This window comes from Nicotiana attenuata, unplaced genomic scaffold, assembly GCF_001879085.1.
Source record: "Nicotiana attenuata strain UT unplaced genomic scaffold, NIATTr2, whole genome shotgun sequence".
Taxonomy (NCBI): domain Eukaryota; kingdom Viridiplantae; phylum Streptophyta; class Magnoliopsida; order Solanales; family Solanaceae; genus Nicotiana; species Nicotiana attenuata.
The window spans coordinates 56,654-77,199 of record NW_017671256.1 but is presented as its reverse complement, the minus strand read 5'-3'; the positions used below and the strand labels follow the sequence as shown (position 1 = coordinate 77,199).

Here is a 20,546-nt window from a genome sequence, read left to right as displayed (position 1 = left end):
CATTTGTCACGACCCAAACTTCCCTCCCTAAGATGTCGTGATGGCACCTAGTCTCTAAGACTAAGTAAGCCTAACAACATGCGAATAACTGAAACAAAACCTATAAATCTCGAAGCATCAACTGTATAAAAAGAAAACTGCAACTCAACGTATATACACCTCCCAAAACCCAGTAAGAAATAAGTCAACAACAACAACAACAACAGCCCAGTGTGGTCCCACAAGTAGGGTCTGGGGAGGGTAGGATGTACGCAGCCTTACCCCTACCCTGGAAGGGCAGAGAGACTTTTCCGATAGACCCTCGGCTAAAGAAGGTGAGAGAAGCCCTGGTAGCAAGTAATAGCAAAACAAGTTCTAAATACAAAGTTTTGCACAATCCTATACATCACTATCTATAAGAACTTAAAGGAACAAGGAAAAGACGGGATAGAAGGGGACTGCGAGACATGCGAACGCGAGAAAGTGTACCTTGAAGTCTCCGATAAGCAAGTCACACCACACACTAACACCGATGCTGATAAGATGTACCTGGATCTGTACAAAACATGTGCAGAAGCGTAGTATGAGTACACCACAACGGTACCCATAAGCGCCAAGCCTAACCTCGATAGAGTAGTGACGATGTCAGGTCATGGCGCTACTGAAAATAATAAGTAACAAGGCAAAAGATATAATGATATAATAAAATGACAGAGAAGTGAAACAATAAGAATTTAGGGAAGGTAACAACACGAAATCAAGAAAAAAGCAAATACAACACGAGAGGAAGCAAGAATCTTACAAGTAAAGGAAACCAACAACAACAATACAAAAAATAGAGGAAATCAACAGGGGCACTCCCGAGGTACCGCCTCGTAATCCCAAAAGAAAAATATCTCACAGTCTTTCCTTATATCACCGCGGTAGCATTTATATTTTATTTTGAAAATCATTTTCCCGAAATAGCATCCCACGTTTTAGCCCACCTTATCACACCGCATGACTTCTAGTAGTTCCCCTACTACCCATGCATATCAAGCCCACCTTATCTCACCGCATGCGTTTCAATACCTAGACCTTATACCACCGCATGCGTATCAATAATCACAACAGCACGGAAGAAACCTCGTCCAAACAATAACAACCGCACGGCAGAAATTCCGTGCAACAATAACAACAGCATGGAAGAAACCTCGTGCAAACAACCAAACAATCACCTCAGCAATAACACGAAAGCCATAACACAACAACTAAATAAATGATATTTCACAACTTACGCCTTGCCTCAAAAGAACCATGGCCTTGCAATTCAACACCAAACTCAACAACAAGATATTTCAAGGATAGCTATTTCAAGCAAAGAATTCCACAATTAAGTAATAAATATATAATTCAACTAAACATGTGATACAAGTTGCAAATAGGATATAAGACAAGTAGACATGTGAAACTAGGCTAAACATGATGACTACAACATGCTAAGTAACTCAAACAAGGCATTAAAAGGAAATTACATAGCTAAAATCGGAATTTCAATATTTAGCCCATGTACGCACTCTTCACCTCGCGTACACGGCTGTCACATATCACAAATTATCACCACAATACCAAATCCTAAGGGGATTTCCCCACACAAGTTTACGCAAGTGACTTACCTCAAACCACTCTCAATGAAATTATGATTTTTGTAAAGAATTGGAAAATCGCCCCAAAAAGTCAACCCGGGCTCGCGTCTCATAACCCGACCAAAATTATAAAATCCGAATACCCATTCGATATCGAGTCCAACCATACAAGAATTATTCAAATTCGATCCCCTTTCGCCATTCAAAACTCAAGAATTTGGTCTAAGCACTTTTACACCTTGTTCCCCAATTGTTCAACCCATATCCTTAATTAAAAGAAGAAATCGAAGATAGATTAGTGATATTTAATGAAAAACGAGGTAGGAACTCTTACACCAACAATCCATCCGAAAATCTTTAAAAATATTTCCTTAATCCAAGCTCTCAAGTCCAAATGGTTAAAAATGACATAAACCCTCGATTTGGAGTTTAAGTTCTGCTGCCCAGTTAATCCTTCTTCGCGAACGCGGAAATTGCCTCGTGTTCGCGAAGCACAAAAAAGTTACTGCCCAATTTCCTTTTACGCGAACACGAGGGGCCACTCGCGAACGCCGTGTCCAAGGGTTCTCAAGCTTCGCGATCGCGAAGCCCTTTTCGCGATCGCGTAGACCATGTGTGATTCTCACCCAAGCTGCCTTCCTCATAGCGAACGTGTAACCCAGTCCGCGATGGCATAGCATCAAGTCCTGACCCTTCGCGAATGCGTGGCCAACACGAAGGGTAAATTTTCAGCCATATCTGAAGACTCTAAGCAAACGCGGGAGCATCATCGCGAATGCGTAGAAGGACACCAGAACTGAGAAAAAACAGCAACTTCAGAAATACTTCAACGTTTCGAAATGCGCCGAACATGGTCCGAATCATACTCGAGGCCCCCGGGATCTCAACCAATTATACCAACAAGTCCTAAAACATCATAGGAACTTAGTCGAGCCTTCAAATCACATCAAACAATGCTAAAACTACGAATTGCGCATCGATTCAAGCCTAATAAACTTTTGAACTTCTAACTTCCACATCTGATGCTGAAACCTATCAAATCACGTCCGATTGACCTCAAATTTTGCACATAAGTCATAATTGACATTACGGATCTATTCAAACTTCCGAAATTAGAATACGACCCCGATATTAAAAAGTCCTACGATTTAAACATCCAATTTAGGGACTATGTGTCCAATTTCACTCGACACCAAAAACCAAACCTCCCGACAAGTCACGTAACCATAATATAACTCAGAGAAGGCAATAATTAGGGGGTCCGAGCTAATACACTCAAAACGACCGACCGGGTCGTTACATCCTCCCCCTCTTAAGACAAACGTTCGTCCTCGAACGAGTATAGAGACATACCTGAAGTGGTGAAAAGATAAGGATAACGACTGCGCATATCATGCTCGATCTCCCAAGTCGCCTCCCATATTGGCTGACCCCTCCACTGGACCTTAACTGAAGCAATGTTCTTCGACCTTAACTTTTGGACCTGCCTGTCCAAAATGTCTATCGGCTTCTCAACATAAGATAGATCCTTGTCCAACTGGACTGAGCTAAAGTTTAACCCATGAGATGGATCACTGTGATACTTCCGGAGCATAGAACACATGGAACACTGGATGAACTTCAGCTAGACTGGGTGGCAGTGCAAGTCTGTGGGCCATCTCCCCAACACTCTCAAGAATCTCAAATGGTCCGATATACCTAGGGCTCAACTTGTCCTTCTTCCCTAACCTCATAACACCCTTCATAGGCGAAACCCGGAGCAAGACCCACTCCCCAACCATTAATGCAACGCTGCAAACCTTCTGATCTGCATAACTCTTCTGTCTGGATTGGGCTGTACAAAGTCGATCCTAAATCAATTTAACCTTTTCCAAAGCATCCTGAACCAAGTCTGTACCCAATAGCCTAGCCTCATCCGGCTCCAACCAACCCACCAGAGACCAGCACTGCCTACCATACAAAGCCTCCTACGGGGCCATCTGAATGCTCGACTGATAATTTTTGTTGTAGGCCATTTATGCAAGTGGCAAGAACTGATCCCAAGAACCCCATCACACACGCACGAAGCATATCCTCCAATATCTGAATAGTGCGCTCGGACTGTGCGTCTGTCTAAGGGTAAAATATTGTAATCAACTCCACCTGAGTACCTAACTCATGTTGTACGGCTCTCCAGAACTACAATGTAAACTATGTACCCCGATCAGAGATGATAGATACTAGCACGCCATGAAGCCTGACAATCTCGCGAATGTAAACCTGAGCCAGCTGCTCCGAAGAGTAAGTAGTCACTACTGGAATGAAATGAGCTGACTTGGTCATTCTATCCACAATCACCCAAACTGCATCGAACTTCCTCTGAGTCCGTGGGAGTCCGGCAACAAAATCCATAGTAATCCGCTCCCATTTCCACTCCAGAATCTCTAGCTTCTGAAGCAATCCACCTGCCTGCTGATGCTCATACTTGACATGCTGACAATTTAGGCACCGAGCTACATATTCCGTTATGTCCTTCTTTATTCTCTTCCACCAATAATGTTGCCTCAAGTCCTGATACATCGCAGCACCTAGATGAATGGAGTACCACAAACTGTGAGCCTCCCGGAGAATCAACTCACGCAAGCCATCTATATTGGGCACACATAGCCTGCCCTGCATCCGTAATATACCGTCATCTTTAATAGTGACCTCCTTGGCATCGCCATGTTGAACCGTGTCCTTGAGGATAAGCAGATGAGGGTCGTCATGCTGACGCTCTATAATACAATCATAAAGAGAAGACCGAGAAACCACACAAGCCAAAACTGGGCTCGGCTCAAAAATATCCAATCTAACAAACTAGTTGGCTAAGGCTTGAATATCCAAGGCTAATGGCCTCTCTACTACCGGTAGATATGCTAAGCTTCCCAAACTCTCCGCCTTGCGACTCAAGGCATCGGCCACCACATTGGCCTTCCCGGGATGATATAAAATGTGATATCATAGTACTTAAGCAACTCTAGCCACCTTCACTGCCGCATTTCAAGATCCTTCTATTTGATTAGATGCTGCAAACTCCGGTGGTTGGTGTAGACCTCACAAGCGAAACTATAGAAATAATGCTGCCAAATCTTCAAGGTATGAACAATAGCTGCTAACTCAAAGTCGTGAACAGGATATTTCTTCTCATGCCCCTTCCTCTATCTAGACGCATAGGCAATCACGCTATTGTCCTGCATCAACACCGCACCGACACCAATGCGCGACGCATCACAATACACCGTATAAGACCACAAACCTATAGGCAACCCCAACACTGGGGCTGTGGTCAAAGCAGTCTTGAGCTTTTGAAAGCTCTCCTCACACTCCTCGGTCCACCTGAACGGAACACCCTTCTGGGTCAGCCTGGTCATAGGTGCTGCAATAGATGAGAAACCCTCTGCAAATTGATGGTAATACCCCGCCAAACCAAGAAAGCTCCGGATCTCCATAGTTGAGGATGGTCTGGGCCAACTCTGCACTGCTTCAATCTTCTTCGGATCTACCTTGATCCCCTCACTCGATACTACATGACCCAAAAATGCCACTGAATCTAGCCAGAATTCACACTTCAAAAAATTTGCACATAACTTTTTTCCTCTCAAGTCTGAAGCACAGTCCTCATTTGTTGCTCATGATCCCCCCGGCTCCGGGAGTTCACCAGAATATCGTCAATAAAATAAATGACGAACGATTCAAGATAGGTCTGAACTACATTGTTCATCAAGTGCATGAATGTTGCTGGGGCTTTGGTCAACCCAAAATACATCACAAGGAACTCGTAATGTCCATACCGAGTCCTGAAGGCAGTCTTCGAGATATTTGGCTCCCGAATCTTCAGCGGATGATAGCCTGAATGCAGTCGATCTTAGAGAACACTCTGGCACCCTGAAGCTGATCAAATGGGTCATCAATACGTGGCAATGGATACATAACCTTGTTCAACTGGCGATATTCAATACACATTTGCATAGAACCATCCTTCATCTTTACAAATAAGACTGGATCACCCCAAGGCGACACACTGGGAAGAATGAAGCCCTTATCGAGAAACTCTTGCAATTGTTCCTTTAACTCCTTCAACTTTGTTGGGGCCATATGATAAGGTGGAGTAGAAATGGGTTGTGTGGCCAGTAACAAATCAATACCAAAGTCGATATCTCTATCGGGCGGCATGCCCGGAAGATCCGCCAGGAATACATCTGGATAATCCCTAACTACCGGAACTAACTCGATGGTAGGAGTATCACTGACATCTCTCACATATGCTAGATATACATCACACCCCTTCTCAAACATCCGCTGAGCCTTTAGAAATGAAATGACCTTGCTAGGAACATAATCTAAAGTACCTCTCCACTCTAATCGTGGTAATCCTAGCATAGGCAGCGTCACGGTCTTGGCGTGACAATCAAGAATAGCATGATAGGGCATGTCCAAAATAACATCTAAATCCACCATACTGAGCAATACTAAATCGGCTTTGGTCTCAAAACCACTAAGAACAACCAAACACGGCCGATACACACGGTCAACAACAGTAGAATCTCCCACGAGGGTAGACACATTGACTAGAGAACTCAAATAATCAGGGGACACACCCAAATACAGAGCAAAATAAGATGACACATAAGAACAAGTGGAGCCTGGATCAAATAAGACTGATGCATCTCTATGACAGATCGGAACAATGCCAGTGATGATAGAATCAGATGCAACTGCCTCTGTCCTAGCAGGAAGAGCATAGTATCTGGCCTGGCCTCCCCCTCTAGGGCGACCTCTGCCTGCTCGACCTCTACCTCTAGTTGGCTGTGCAGATGGGTTGGTACCTGGTGTGGTAACCATAGCCTGAGGACCTGGTGGAGCACGCGGAGCCTGAGTAATCTGTGGAGGTGCATCCCTCCTGAGTCTGGTACAATCCCTCACCATATGACGAGTGTCACCACACTCAAAACAAGCCCTCGGAGGACGTGGCTGCTGTGGCTGGCTCGGGCCTGTTAAGCTGGACTGACCGCAAAAAGCACCCCGTGTAGGAGGTGCACTAGATAATGGCGGTGCATAATAGGGAGCCTGAGGCCTAAGAGTGGCCGGAATACCGCTGGAAGCTGAAAGTGCAGAATGAACAGGGCGACTCACATAGCCCCTACCATGACGAGCTATAACTGGGGCACGGGTACCACTGTATGTGCCAGACTCTCGAGACCTCTTGGCCTCCCTCTCCTCTCTCTCCCGAGTCAACATACCCTCCAATCTCCTAGCAATCCCCACTACCTGCTGGTATGGGATGTCCATCTCCAACTCTCGGGCCATGCTAAATCTGATACTGGGGTTGAGCCCCTCGATAAATCGATGGACTCGCTCTCTAACATTAGCAACCAAGGCTGGTGCATGCCTAGCCAAATTAGTAAACTGGACCGCATACTCCGACGCGGTCATAGAACCGTGCTGCAACTGCTCAAACTCTATACGCCATATATCTCTGAGACTTTGGGGAACATACTCCCTCAAGAACATATCCGAGAACTGAGTCCAAATGAGTGAAGCTAACTCAGCCAGACTACCCAACTCATATGTTTGCCACCACTGATAAGCCGCTCCTCTAAGCTGGAACCTAGTGAATGCAACCCCACTAGACTCCTCAATACCCATAATACGGAGGACACGGTGGCACTCCTCAAGAAAACCCTGGGCATCCTCTGACGCCAAGCCACTAAAAGTGGGAGGGTGGTACTTCTATTACCTCTCGAGCCTGAGCTGCTCCTCCTCAGAAATGGCTGCCCTAACCTCGGGTTGAACTGGAGCGACCGGTTGCACTAGTATGACCTTTGGGACCTAGTCAACTGGACTCGCTGCTCTGGGGTATCGCCATGGGATGTCACACCTCCTTTTTTACCCGAAAGGGTATATAAGGAAATTTTTCCAATTAAAGTGACAATAACCGAAATGGGATTTTTATTAGATTAGAGTCACCACTTGGGATAATTATAAGGTGTCCCAAGTCACCGGTTTATTTTAAATCCCAAATTGAGGAAATTTGAATCCGTTTAAAGTCTGCGAAACCAGAAGACCGGGTAAGGAATTCTGTTAACCCGGAAGAAGGTGTTAGGCATTCCCGAGTTCCGTGGTTTTAGCACGGTCGCTTTGATCATACCTGGCTTAATTAATTGTCTAATTACTTATTTTGGAAACTATGTACATTTACCTTTTTACGCTTTTAATTACTTGATTATTCGCGATTATGGAATTATTTTAAAATGAGTCATGCGTATGTGTACTTATTTTGTTTTGCGCGTCAAGAATCATGTCACGCGTACGCATACACAATTAATCACGCTTTATTAATTATTAAGAAAATTTGGCCAAAGTTGCGCGAACTCATACCTCGATTTATTTTAAAAATCATAATTATGTCATGCGAACGTGTACACAATCACGATGATTTATTAAAAGCGTGCCTAAAAGTATACTAGGTGTTCATTATTCTTCTTAAACTTTGAGATTATAGTAAGGCATGAGAATTATGGAAGGAGTTATTTTGGAAGTCAAGAAATATTTTAGCACAACTCAATCACATCATCACCGCCTGAGCCCCTGCCCATTTAAATCAGTTACTTCCTAAAGCATTTCTTCACCGAAGTCTAAACTCCAATCACTATTATTAATATACTAACTCATGAGCTAAAGGAAATCCATTAACATAAATAAGCAACTCACAAAACATTCATTAAATTACTTTCAAATGAAATAAAGATGAAAAAAGAATAATGAAACAATTAAAGGAAATTATCCATAGAACAAGTCAACATATCGACCAAAAAAAATATTTTAACTAAAAGGGAAAAAAATATATAACCTAAAGCATTGTTAAAAATATATCTGGAAAGAGTTGGATTAATATATCGAGATAACGAACAAAAGAACACGCTAACACAGAGTAATGCGGAATGAACTGAAATAAATTAAGAAAAAGATGGACCTTTTATTGCTGAATAAAGCTGAAAATTTGCAACTCAATCGGAATAACAAAGCAACAATCGTTGGACTGAAGCGCCGAAATTGCGAACTGGAACCTCGAATCGACACCCGAAAACTCGAAACCAAAGCGACCTCACTCAAACTCCATCACACCCTCTCTTTTTCCTAGCTATCTGACCATGTCCATTCCAACTTCAAAACAAGCAAAAACCCAACAAAAAACGTTTGTCTAATGCTATGTTCCAAAAGTCTATCACTCTATGTATACACAAAATTGGGCGAAGATAAAATGCTAAAGATTGCAAAAAATCTAGGTTCTTTCAGACAGGTAAGATTGACTAAAATTGATGGTTCTTGGGAAAATTTGAGAAAAGACCTAGATTCGTTTTCTTAGGGGTGAGCGGCTATCCTTTTTCTCTTAGGGGTCGGCGGCTACTGGTTTCATTTTTAGAGAAAGAGATCTGCCATCCTTCCTCTTTTTTTGTCCCTTTTTTTGTTTTCGGTGTCTGTTCATTTTTTGAAAGAAGGGGTGGAATCCTTTTTTGTGTAAGGAATTAGGATTTTAAAAGGTTTTAATTTGGGTGTAAAGGGTATTGGGCTCAATGTTTTAGGCTATCCGAAATTGGGCATTTTCAACCCAAAATCTTAATTTTTTTCTACAAATAATGTAAAATCTATACTATAAAATACATAACTAACTCTAATTTTAAAATAAATAATATTATATTGTGAAACTATTTTTTTGGTATTTTTCAAGATTATGTAAAAATAAAAATAGGTGAAAATAGTATTACTACATTAAGTACTAATTAAGCTTAAATTAACTAAACTTGAAACTATTTTTGTGTTTTTCGATTTTTTTTAAATACTAAATAAAATAACAATAAAAATAGTATATTAGAATCTTAGAAAAATTCAAATAACTCAAATAAATATATAAAATATGTGAAACTGCTAATATAGCTTGAAGACGTGGCGGGTCAAAAATTACATGTCTACAGGGGAGTTTGTGCTCCTCCCCCGGCCTGAGATGTGGCAGGAGCAAGTGGTATCAATCCTGCATGAGCCAAAGTGCCGAACATACTCAAAAACTAGGCGAGAGTCTCCTGTAGGGCTGGTGTAGTAACAGGCATCTCAAGTGCCTGTCTCTAACTAGAGCTACTGGTGTCTCCTCTATAGCAGCCCATGCGGGTGCTCTGGCTGCACCACGTGGATGTCCTCGGCCTCTACCCCAGCCCCGGCCTCGCACGGCTCTAGCAAGGGGCGTGGGTGTCTGGTCATCTGATCCGGTTGTACGTGTCCTCACCATCTGTGAGAGAATAGAAAGACTGAAGTTTAAAATCCTGAAGTCAACGATTTCGCACGACAAGGAATCAAAGAAGTGTAGCTTTTCCTAACAATTTCATAGCCTCCCGAAGATAAGTACAAACGTCTTTGTACCGATCCGCAAGACTCTACTAAACCTGCTTGTGACTCATAACACCTATGAACCTAGAGCTATGATACCAACTTGTCATGAACCAAACTTCCCTCTGTGGATGTCGTGATGGCACCTAGTCTCTAAGACTAGGTAAGCCTAACAACATGCGAATAACAACTATAAATCTCGAAGCATCAACTCTATAAAATTAAAACTGCAACTCAAAGTATATACAACTCCCAAAACCCGGTAAGAAATAAGTCATAAGCTCTAGATACAAAGTTGCACAATCCTATACATCACTCTCTATCAAGAACAAAAAGGAACAAGGAAAAAATATGATAGAAGGGGACTCTGAGGCCCACGGGCGCGGGCAGGTGTACCTTGAAGTCTTCGATAAGCAAGCCACTCCACACACTAACACCGAGGCTAATAAGATGCACCTGGATCTGCACAAAACATGTGCAGAAGCGTAGTATGAGTACACCATAATGGTACCCAAAAAGTGCCAAGCCTAACCTCGGTAAAGTAGTGACAAGGTCAAGTCAAAGCCCTACTGGAAATAATAAGAAACAAGGCAGCTGATATAATGATATAAAGGGAAGATTTCCCCTGTCCATACCTCACAGCCCACCCAATTTCCTCCTGCCACCCTTTATATAGAATGACGTTGGCGTGCTGTTTGTACTGTCTTTGGCATGAGAGGAATATGATATTGTTCCAACACAAATGGAGAACTACCAAGATGCTGCAAAGACAAATTATCCATGATGTTCATTGTAGAGGTGTGAGGATTCCTAGATTGCATAGGAGGTTGACAATAAGAATTTATGGAAGGCAGCAACACAAAATCAAGAAAAAAGCAAATACAACACGAGAGGAAGCAAGAATCTTACAAGTTAAGGAAAACAACAACAATGCAGAAAATAGAGGAAATCAACGGGGGCACTCCCGAGATACCGCCTCATAGTCCAAAAAGTATAATATCCCACAATCTTTCCTTATATCACCACGGGAGCCTTTTCTCGCGCCCCGTTTTCTCGCAAAAGCAGGTTTCGACGTGTGAAAACTCTTTTAAAAGTGGTATTAAAAGAGAAGAGTCGCCACCTAACGATTTTTAAGGTGCATTAGGGCACCTATTTGCAAATAACTCTATTTTGACTAGTCCGTGTCACCAAAGATCGGGTAAGGGCTCAAATTACGTCAAAGAGAAGGTGTTAGGCACTCTTCGAGGTCCACAACTGTGGGTCCTGGCCGAATTCAAAACTATGTGGATTATGTAATTAAGCTAGGTGATCAAATAAGCAGAGAAAAATGTAGAAATTGAAGACTCTTATTATAACACATAAGAATATATAATGGGTACAAATCCTAAAGATTACAAGTGTACAACTGCATTGGCCTATGTTAAATGACTAAATGTAAATAACAAGCATATAAAGAAAGGGGGGGTCCTAAGTTTTTTAGCCTAAAGGATCACCCTGTGCAACATAAATAATACTTCGTAACTCCCTTAAGGTAGGGGTTGCTCATATTATTCAGCGGGCACAGACTATCATCTACTGCTACCTAATTACTACGTTGAAGTTGTTACTTAAAGGCGCTCTAATTCAATTCTAAATTGTATCCTATGCGTGCACTACCCGTCCCATACCTATGGTCCAGGAGGCTTTGGACCTACTATGAGGTGGTTCTAGACTCAACTTAGGTTGCTCAAAAATGAGAAAGCTAGGCGACATTTAAAATAGATAGGACTTCACGCAAAGAGAATTATAGGCTCAAGTTAGCCTCCACACATAGACAACAAATGCACGCAGTAGCATAGGCAGTAGATGATTTGAGAATTAAGACTTAGAGTCCTATAGGCATGGTTTCTAGGTGATTCCGAATTCCAGCATCGTATATGCAGCGTTATTGTTCTAAATGGCTTAGGTGAAGAGGCAATAAACTGTTTCCAAACTCAGAACTATCAGCGTTGATTTAATAAATAGGTGTCTTAGGTGAGTGACACTGTCCTATAGGCATAATTTCTAGTAGTGTCATAACATAGGGAATGAAACAGCCTTGAAAGTCTAGTATTAACAATGTTGATCTCCTAAACAATTTTTTGAAGCGAGTGACAACATCCTATAGGCAGGATTAAGCGAGTGATAACAGCAAACCCATACACCGCTTACCATAGAAACCTGAGTTCCATGCTCAAACCCAACATGTATGGCCCAACACTAGGCCTAACGAATAACCTTACTTATCCAAACCATGGCAAAATCAGCCATACAGGTGACAGAATACTCATAGAATTAACTAAACAACTTAAACACTTAGTTCTTAGAACTGTGGCTAACAACAGCTCTAGCCAAGACATATAAACAGAATCAGGCTAAACTGAAAAGGCACATACAAGGTAAGTTTATGCTTATAATTCTAGCAATAAAGTTTAAGAGTGGCCTGATTGACTACCATAGGATAGTAAACCATTCCAAAGAGTTTCAAAATGAAGCATGATTCAGAATCAACCTAGGGAACCTTAGATGAAGGTCTAGCAGATTCAGGCAAGAAACAAACCAAGCACAGCCATCACGTGAAAGTGTCCATCTTGAACACCAAATGAACAACGTAACATAACAAGCTCATGATTAAGAAATTGCTTAATGGAACAGGGAAAACCCTAGCATGTTGATTCTAGTTGGCCATATATGAGAGGAGAGGCTAGTTATGAGGTTTACCCTAAGGTCTCAAATAATACTGAAGAGCACAGGATTGCATAAGTCAAAATATACATTAGAACTTAAATGGCATGGAAACAGGCCTTAGCTAATCAGTACAATATCAAGAATTTAGGAGGTTGGACAGGAATGACTTAACAAGGTCTGAAACACATGCATTGATTTATCACAAAGATACGGGACAAGGAAGGGAACATGCACTAGTTCACAAGTAGCATGGAAAGCATGTTCGGGCTAACAACATGATCAGGAGTTAACTCTAGGAAAAAAATATTAAGTTGCACATGAATGGCTCAACAAGAATTAGAACAAGTTCTGGGCATGACTCGACTCATCACAAGAGCACAAAACAAGGCAAGAAGTTAAACTCAAAATAAGCAACAGTAATAAGCATTTGAGCATAAAAATTAGAGCAAGCGGGCTTAAGAAAACAGAATCAAGGCAACAAATAGGCAAGTTCGATTACTAAAAGGTATAGAGCCTCAAGAATAGGTTCAAAGTAGAAAATAGCATATTGGTTCACAAAATATCTCAGAGACATAGGTATGCAGAGCAGGAACTCAAACGAGAAGAAAATAAAATTGCAAGAGTCATAGGTACTTACCAGTTACAGATTAATGAACAAGTAAACAAGAGGAATAATTTCAGCAACACTCAAACGTTGAAGACGATTGTACACAACTCAGGGCCTGCTACTTGCCAAAAAAAGGCAAGTACTAGGTGATACCATAATCGTGTAAGTAACAAGATGACAGAACACATAAGGAAAGGAAATCATGGAGGGATTCCATATTAAGGTCGGAATTGGAGAGGATTAAGGGATATGGCGGCTAGGGTTTCCTTAGAGAAGAAGAGAGTAGAGAGGATTCAAGGGCGTCCGTCTCAGAAGAATGAGGCTAGGGTTTGGGCGAGTGGATATAAGGAAAGGTGGGGGATTTATTATGGGTTGTTGATAATTTGAGATCAACTGCCAGGATCAAAGGGAAATAGGGCGGGTCGTTTACATGGGTCGCGACCAAGTTTAGTAAAAGGGTTGTCTGGTTTGGGCTTGGAGTTATGAGCAAGGTTTTGGGTCTAAAAATAACACAAAAATTGGGCCAAAGTTTTAAATACACAAAAATTATAAAAGATAATTTATAAGAAGTAATTAACAATTAATAAAAATATTATTTATGTAGTAAGATGCTTAAAAATAGTAGTTTAATATTATAAAATTATAAAAATACTATTTGGGCACAAATAATGTAATAAAATATTATTATGCACAGCATATAGGCTATTACTGTAAAATCGTGTAAATAACTTTAAAAATACAAATATAATTATACGAAAATGAGGTAAAATTTTATAAAACAAATATGTGGATGCACATAATAAATTTAGATTATTAGCTCATCACAAAATAATTTAGAGGGGTAATTAATACATATTCAAATAATATAAATGTAAAAAAACAAATTTTATAGCTTTAAAAATTATGAAAAATTACAAGAAATATTTTTATGACCCTTATAAATGGTGATGATGCAGGAATGATATTTTAAAAGCATATATGAAAGTTATAAAAATATGAGGGCAAAATTGGTATCCACAGCTGCCCCTCTTTACCCGGGAATGATGAAAGAGTTGTTAGGTAAAGAAAATGATAACCAATTTTGTCTGAAGTGAGTGAGGAATGATGTGTTTTGAAAAAATGGGGGCCGAACCATGGTTCTTGAGTTTCCTACATATCCCTGGTGTTACGGGAATCAGGCCGTGTGTAGTTCTCCATCCAACGACGAACGAAACTGATGGAGTTGTTATAAGAGTGGTCGTGTGTTTCGAACAGGATCTTTTGGATAGATAGTGTCATGAGTAATGGATGATTTCAGGTGGAGCTATGAATGCGACTTCGATCGTTACGGATGTATAAGGCAAGTATTTAAATAGTTATAGAACAAAGGGTAATCAATTGCTGATTATCAGTTACGCTTGAGGTGATTGAAGGATGTGAACGTTGCGAACGGAAACCGGAGCGAGAATTGCTCCTGTTTGTAGGACGGTTACCTCCCAAGTTACCCGCAAAACTTTAAAAATGATGCGCGCGAATATATATGGGTTATTGCAGAAATTTAAACATGATGCAAATTCCCTTCGGACCATGAGAGTTGTCTTTGGACGATGAGGATGATGTCCTTAGACCATGACATCCTGGGCCATGAAGCGTATGATAAGGGATTTGCAGGTCATAAAATGGTTACATCAGGCCATGAGGATAGTTTCTCCGGACTATGACGCCTTTGAATAATGATATGCAATTTTGAGAGATCCTCAGGCCATAGCATGATGTCTTCAAGCTATGAGGATGGTGCCTTCGGACTTATGACGCTTTCGGACAATGTGGCGATGTTTCAGCCCATGAAATACAAGTATACAGTGATATCAATCGTTTGATAGAGGAAACAGGTAATGCTTAGTCATATGCAAGAACAAAACGAGACAAAGTTTAGTCTTGTATGAGATGAGGGCAGTGCTTAGCACGATGCGAAGAAGGGAAACAGTAGCTAGTCTTATGTAAGTGGAAACAGTGTTTAGTCTCATGCGAGGCGAGGCAATGCTTAGCCTTATGGAAAGAATGGAGACAATGCTTAGTCTCATACAAGGAAAGTCGATTCTTAGCCTTATGCAATAATGGAAGCAATGTTTAGTCTCATGCAAGAAAAAGGCAGTGCTTAGCCTTATCCAAAGAACGGATACGGTGCTTAGTCTCATGCAAGGAAAGGCAATGCTAGCCTTATGCAATAATGAGGCAGTGATCAGCCCTATGTAGTATGAAGGCAGTGCTTAGCCTCATGCAAAGAATAGAGACAGTGCTTAGTCTCATGCAAAGAAAGACAGTGCTTAGCCTTATACAAAGAAGGGAGACAATGCTTAGTCTCATGCAAGGAAAGGCAATGTTTAGCCTTATGCAATAATGGAGGCAATGCTTAGTCTTATGTGAGGAATGGAGACAATGCTTAGTCTTATGCAAAGGAAGGCAGCGTTTAGCCTTATGCAATAATGGAGGCAGTGCTTAGCCTTATGCGAAGAATGGAGACAATGCTTAGTCTCATGCAAAGGAAGGCAACATTTAGCCTTATGCAATAATGGAGGCAGTGCTTAGCCTCATGAACGGAATGGAGACAATGCTTAGTCTCATGCAAAGAAAGGTAGCGTTTAGCCTTATGCAATAATGGAGGAAGCTCTTAGCCTAATGCAACGAATGGAGACGATGCTTAGTCTCATGCAAAGAAAGGAGGTGCTTAGCCTTATGCAAAGAATGAGGGCAGCGGTTAGCCCTATGCAAGAAGAGCAATGATTAAATGCGATAGGGCAAAGTATTTATTAGCTTGATGCGTTTGTGCTTGGCGACTTCTATCAGTGTGAAGATAGTGATCTTACTATATGTTTATTTGCGGACGTTCCTGTTATGTCCATTGTGCCTGCATCCAAAGAAAATCATGAGTTTTGGAGAGAGGGGAAGGTTGGTTCGTGCTCTCAATTCCTTGCTTTACCATTTCTCCTGTCTTGAGGTCCTATTTGAGTCACCCCGGGTAACGTCTGGCTACTATAGAAAAAATTAAATTTTCGAAAAACATACATTTGTGAAAAAATCATTTACATAAAAATGTTATTGTTTGAAATATGTGATAATGCATGAGAGAAAATAATTTTGTCGAATTGGCAAATGTGACATGCTTTTGAGACATTGCAACCTCCTTAACTCAGAATTTTGAGAATCCTCCTCAAACTGCTGCCCTAGTTTAAATGCATACTTCTGGCGATACATTCCTTGGCGATTCTATATGCGGCAAGGTCGTGTAAACTAGAGATCTTTCCCCCATTTCTGACCATAGGGGGAATGAAGAATTTATTATCATGTGACCGAACCCACAGGGCTGCCTATGTATCCCCTCTTAAGCGGGAATCAAGTCAAGCATAGTTCAGGTTGCATCAAATAGAAAGTGCAAACATAGTCTTAAACATAATATCTCTTGACTGCGTCCGAATTTATAGGTTTTATCTAGATCACTCCATCCATTTCTGCAAGTATAAGCACTCCTCCTGTTAGTACTCGGTGAATCATGTAAGGGCCTTGGCAGTTGAGTGAGAATTTCCCCTTTGCTTCATCCTAATGTGGGAAGTTCGTTTCAATACTAATTTCCCGGGTGTGAATTGTCTTGGCCTTACCTCTTTATTGAAAGCTCTTGCCATTTGTTCTAGTAGAGTTGACTGTGACACACTGCGTTCATTCTTTTACCGTCAACGAGAGTTAGTTGTTCATACCAGTTCTGTACCCATTCCTCGTCGCTAAGCTCGGCCTCTTGTATGATTCTTAAGGAAGGAATCTCCACTTCGGTAGGGATAACGACTTCAGTACCATAGACCAGTAGGTAGGTGGTTGCCCAGTTGATATGCGAACTATGGTGCGGTATCCGAGCAAAGCAAATGGTAGCTTTTCGTGCCATTTCTTGTCGTTGTCCACCATTGTCCTTAATATCTTCTTGATGTTCTTATTGGCGTCTTCTACGGCTCCATTCATTTGCAGCCTGTATGTTGTAGAATTTTGATGCTTGATCTTGAATGTTTCACACATAGCTTTCATCAGATCACTATTGAGATTGGTGGCATTATTAGTAATGATTGACTCAGGTACTCCAAAATACACAAACAATGCGGTCCCGGATAAAATCTTCTACGACCTTCTTGGTTACCGCCTTATAGGACGCGGCTTCAACCCATTTTGTGAAGTAATCTATAGCCACTAAAATGAACCCGTGTCCATTTGAAGCATCGGGTTCAACTGGTCCGATGACATCCAATCCCCAAGCAGAGGAGGGCCAGGGTAAAATTGTTGCATTGAGTTCGTTGGGCAGCACTTGTATCATATCAGCATGTATTTGACATTGGTGACACTTTTGAACATATTTGATGCATTATGTTTCCTAGTCATCCAGAAATACCCTAATCTTAATATCTTCTTGGCAAAAACAAAACCGTTCATGTGAGGTCCGCAAGTTCCGGCACGTATTTCTTCGAGCAATCTAGATGCCTCCTTGGCATCGACACATCGCAGTAATCCCAAACCTCCGCTTGTTTTTCTAAGTGCGTGTAGCATTCTCTGGATATTCTTCCTTTTACGAGTATTCTTTGATATCGTGGAACCATGGATTTCCGTCGAACTCTTCTTCAACATGAACACAATAAGCTGGCTGCTTATGAATTCCTATTGGGATGAGATCGATGAAATTCTTGTCTGGATGTTGTATCATAGAAGACAAGGTAGCTAATGCATCTGCAAACTCATTCTGAATCCTTGGAACATGTTTGAATTCTATCTTTATGAACCTCTTGATCAACTTTTGTACACAATACAAGTATGGCACTATTTTAGTGTTCTTTGTAGCCCATTCTCCTAGTACCTGGTGTACCAATAAATCAGAATCTCTGATTACCAGCAACTCCTGAACGTTCATGTCGATGGCCAACCTGAGTCCCGAGATGCAAGCCTCTTATTCTGCCATAATGTTGGTGCACGGGAATTTGAGTTTTGCAGATATCGAGTAATATTGTCCGTTTTCTGATACTAAAACAGCTCCAATACCCAATCCTTTGAAGTTTGATGCTCCATTGAAGAACATCGTCCAACCATCGTATGCTTTGGTAATATCTTCACCTACAAACAAAACCTCCTTATTGGGAAAATACGTCTTCAATGGATCATATTTTCCGTCTACTGAATTCTCTACCAAGTGATCAGCCAACGCTTGCCCCTTGACTGCCTTATGAGTCACGTAGATGATGTCGAACTCACTTAGAAATATCTGCCACTTTTCTAACTTACCCGTACGCATAGGTTTATGAAAGATATATTTTAGTGGATCCATCCTTGATATGAGATATGTAGTGTAGCATAGAAATAATGTCACAATTTCTGGCTATCCATGTCAAAGCACAGTAGGTGCGTTCCAACAGAGAATACCGGGCCTCGTAAGGTCTGAACTTCTTGCTCGGATAATATATCGCCTACTCTTTCCTCACAGTTTTGTCATATTGTCCCAAAACACACCCAAAGGCTCTGTCCAATATGGACAGATAGAGTAGCAGATGTCTTCCTAGTTCTGGCGAGACCAGCACATGCGGTTTAGATAAGTACTCCTTGATTTTGTCAAAGGCTTTCTGGCATTCTTCAGTCCAACTTGTTGTATCATCCTTCCTCAGCATCTTGAAGATCGGCTCACATATCACTATTGATTGTGCTATAAAACGGCCGATATAATTGAGTCTTCCTAGAAAACTCATCACATCCTTCTTATTCTTTGGCGATGGCAAGTCCTGGATAGCTTCGATTTTTTACGGGTCTAACTCAATACCTCGGCGACTGACGATGAAACCTAGCAACTTTACAGTAGGGACTTTGAAGGCGCATTTTGCAGGGTTCAACTTCAAATTGTATTTTCGAAGTCGGCCGAAAAACTTCTTCAGGTCTGCTATGTCATATGAGCTCCTTTTGGATTTGATGATAACATCATCCACATACACCTCTATTTCCTTGTCTATCATATCGTGGAAGATAGTCGTCATGGCCCTCATGTAGGTGGCCCCAAAATTTTTCAAACCAAACGACATCATTTAGTAACAATATATTCCCCATGCTGTGATAAAGGCGGTCTTTTCGGCATCCTCTTCGTCCATCCAAATCTGATGATATCATATGAAGCAATCCATGAAAGATTGGAGCTCATGTTTGGCGCAGTTGTCGATCGGTATATGTATGTTAGGCAATGTGAAATCATCCTTAGGACTTGCTCTATTCAGATCTCGGTAATCGACACATACCCTAACTTTCCCATCTTTCTTTGGAACCGGTACAATGTTGGCTAACCAGGTCGGGCATTCGGCCAGTCAAAGAACCTTGGCTTTGATTTCTTTGGTGACCTCCTCTTTTATCTTCAGACTCATATTTGTCTTGAACTTTCTGAGCTTCTGCTTTACCGGTGGACACATGGGATTGGTAGGTAGCTTGTTAGCTACTATGAATGTGCTTAGCCCAGTCAAATCATCATAGGACCATGCAAAAATATCCTCATATTCCCTTAGGAACCTGATATACTCTTCCTTCTACGACGGTGATAGATGAATGCTTATACGAGTTTCCTTGACTGTTTCAGAATCCCCTAGGTTTACGGCCTCAGTTTCCTCCAAATTAGACTTTGGTTTGTTTTCAAAATCTTTACAATTTCCTCATGTATTACATCATCTTTTAGATCTTCCAAATCATTGTCCTTATCTTGCGGTGTCTCACTACATGTCACAGTCGTAGGTTCAATCAGGATATGTAATCATTATGCTGAAAAGAATGTACAAAGATAATAATAAATATGAAAAGCAATAATGCATTAATAAAACTTCAAAATGTCGACCGGTACGAATCGATGGCTCGAGTAATTATTTAAATGCTCAAAACAATTTGAAAACAAATCGTGCTAATTTTCCAGGCTACCCAGGAACTCGGCGAGCCCGGGATGGTGCAACGGTCCAGTTCTTGAGAACCGCTCCTTCTCTTGCTGTCTAAATGGTAAGGTCTTCCCCCTCCTTATCCTCAACAATTGTAGTACAGTCCATGTCTTCTGCATCCAGAAATAGCTTCCTCATACTAGTCAAAATCTCATCTTCCTCGGATCCCCACATTATCTCAGCCTGACAGAATGTTTGGTGCAGAGGTGGTATGGGTTGTTCCAGCGGATAATAATGGGCGCGCCATGGCGGTATCCAATCCTGATG

At 41.4% G+C, this 20,546-nt stretch overlaps 1 long non-coding RNA gene across 1 annotated transcript; it reads right to left on the bottom strand.

The window, feature by feature from the left end:
* Nucleotides 1-333: 333 nt before the first annotated feature.
* Nucleotides 334-9,128, bottom strand: LOC109207091. Its single transcript, XR_002064965.1, has 2 exons — nucleotides 8,599-9,128; nucleotides 334-534 (listed from the first exon to the last, which is right to left on the bottom strand). It is a non-coding gene; the product is annotated as an uncharacterized LOC109207091 (long non-coding RNA).
* Between the last annotated feature and the right edge of the window lie 11,418 nt (nucleotides 9,129-20,546).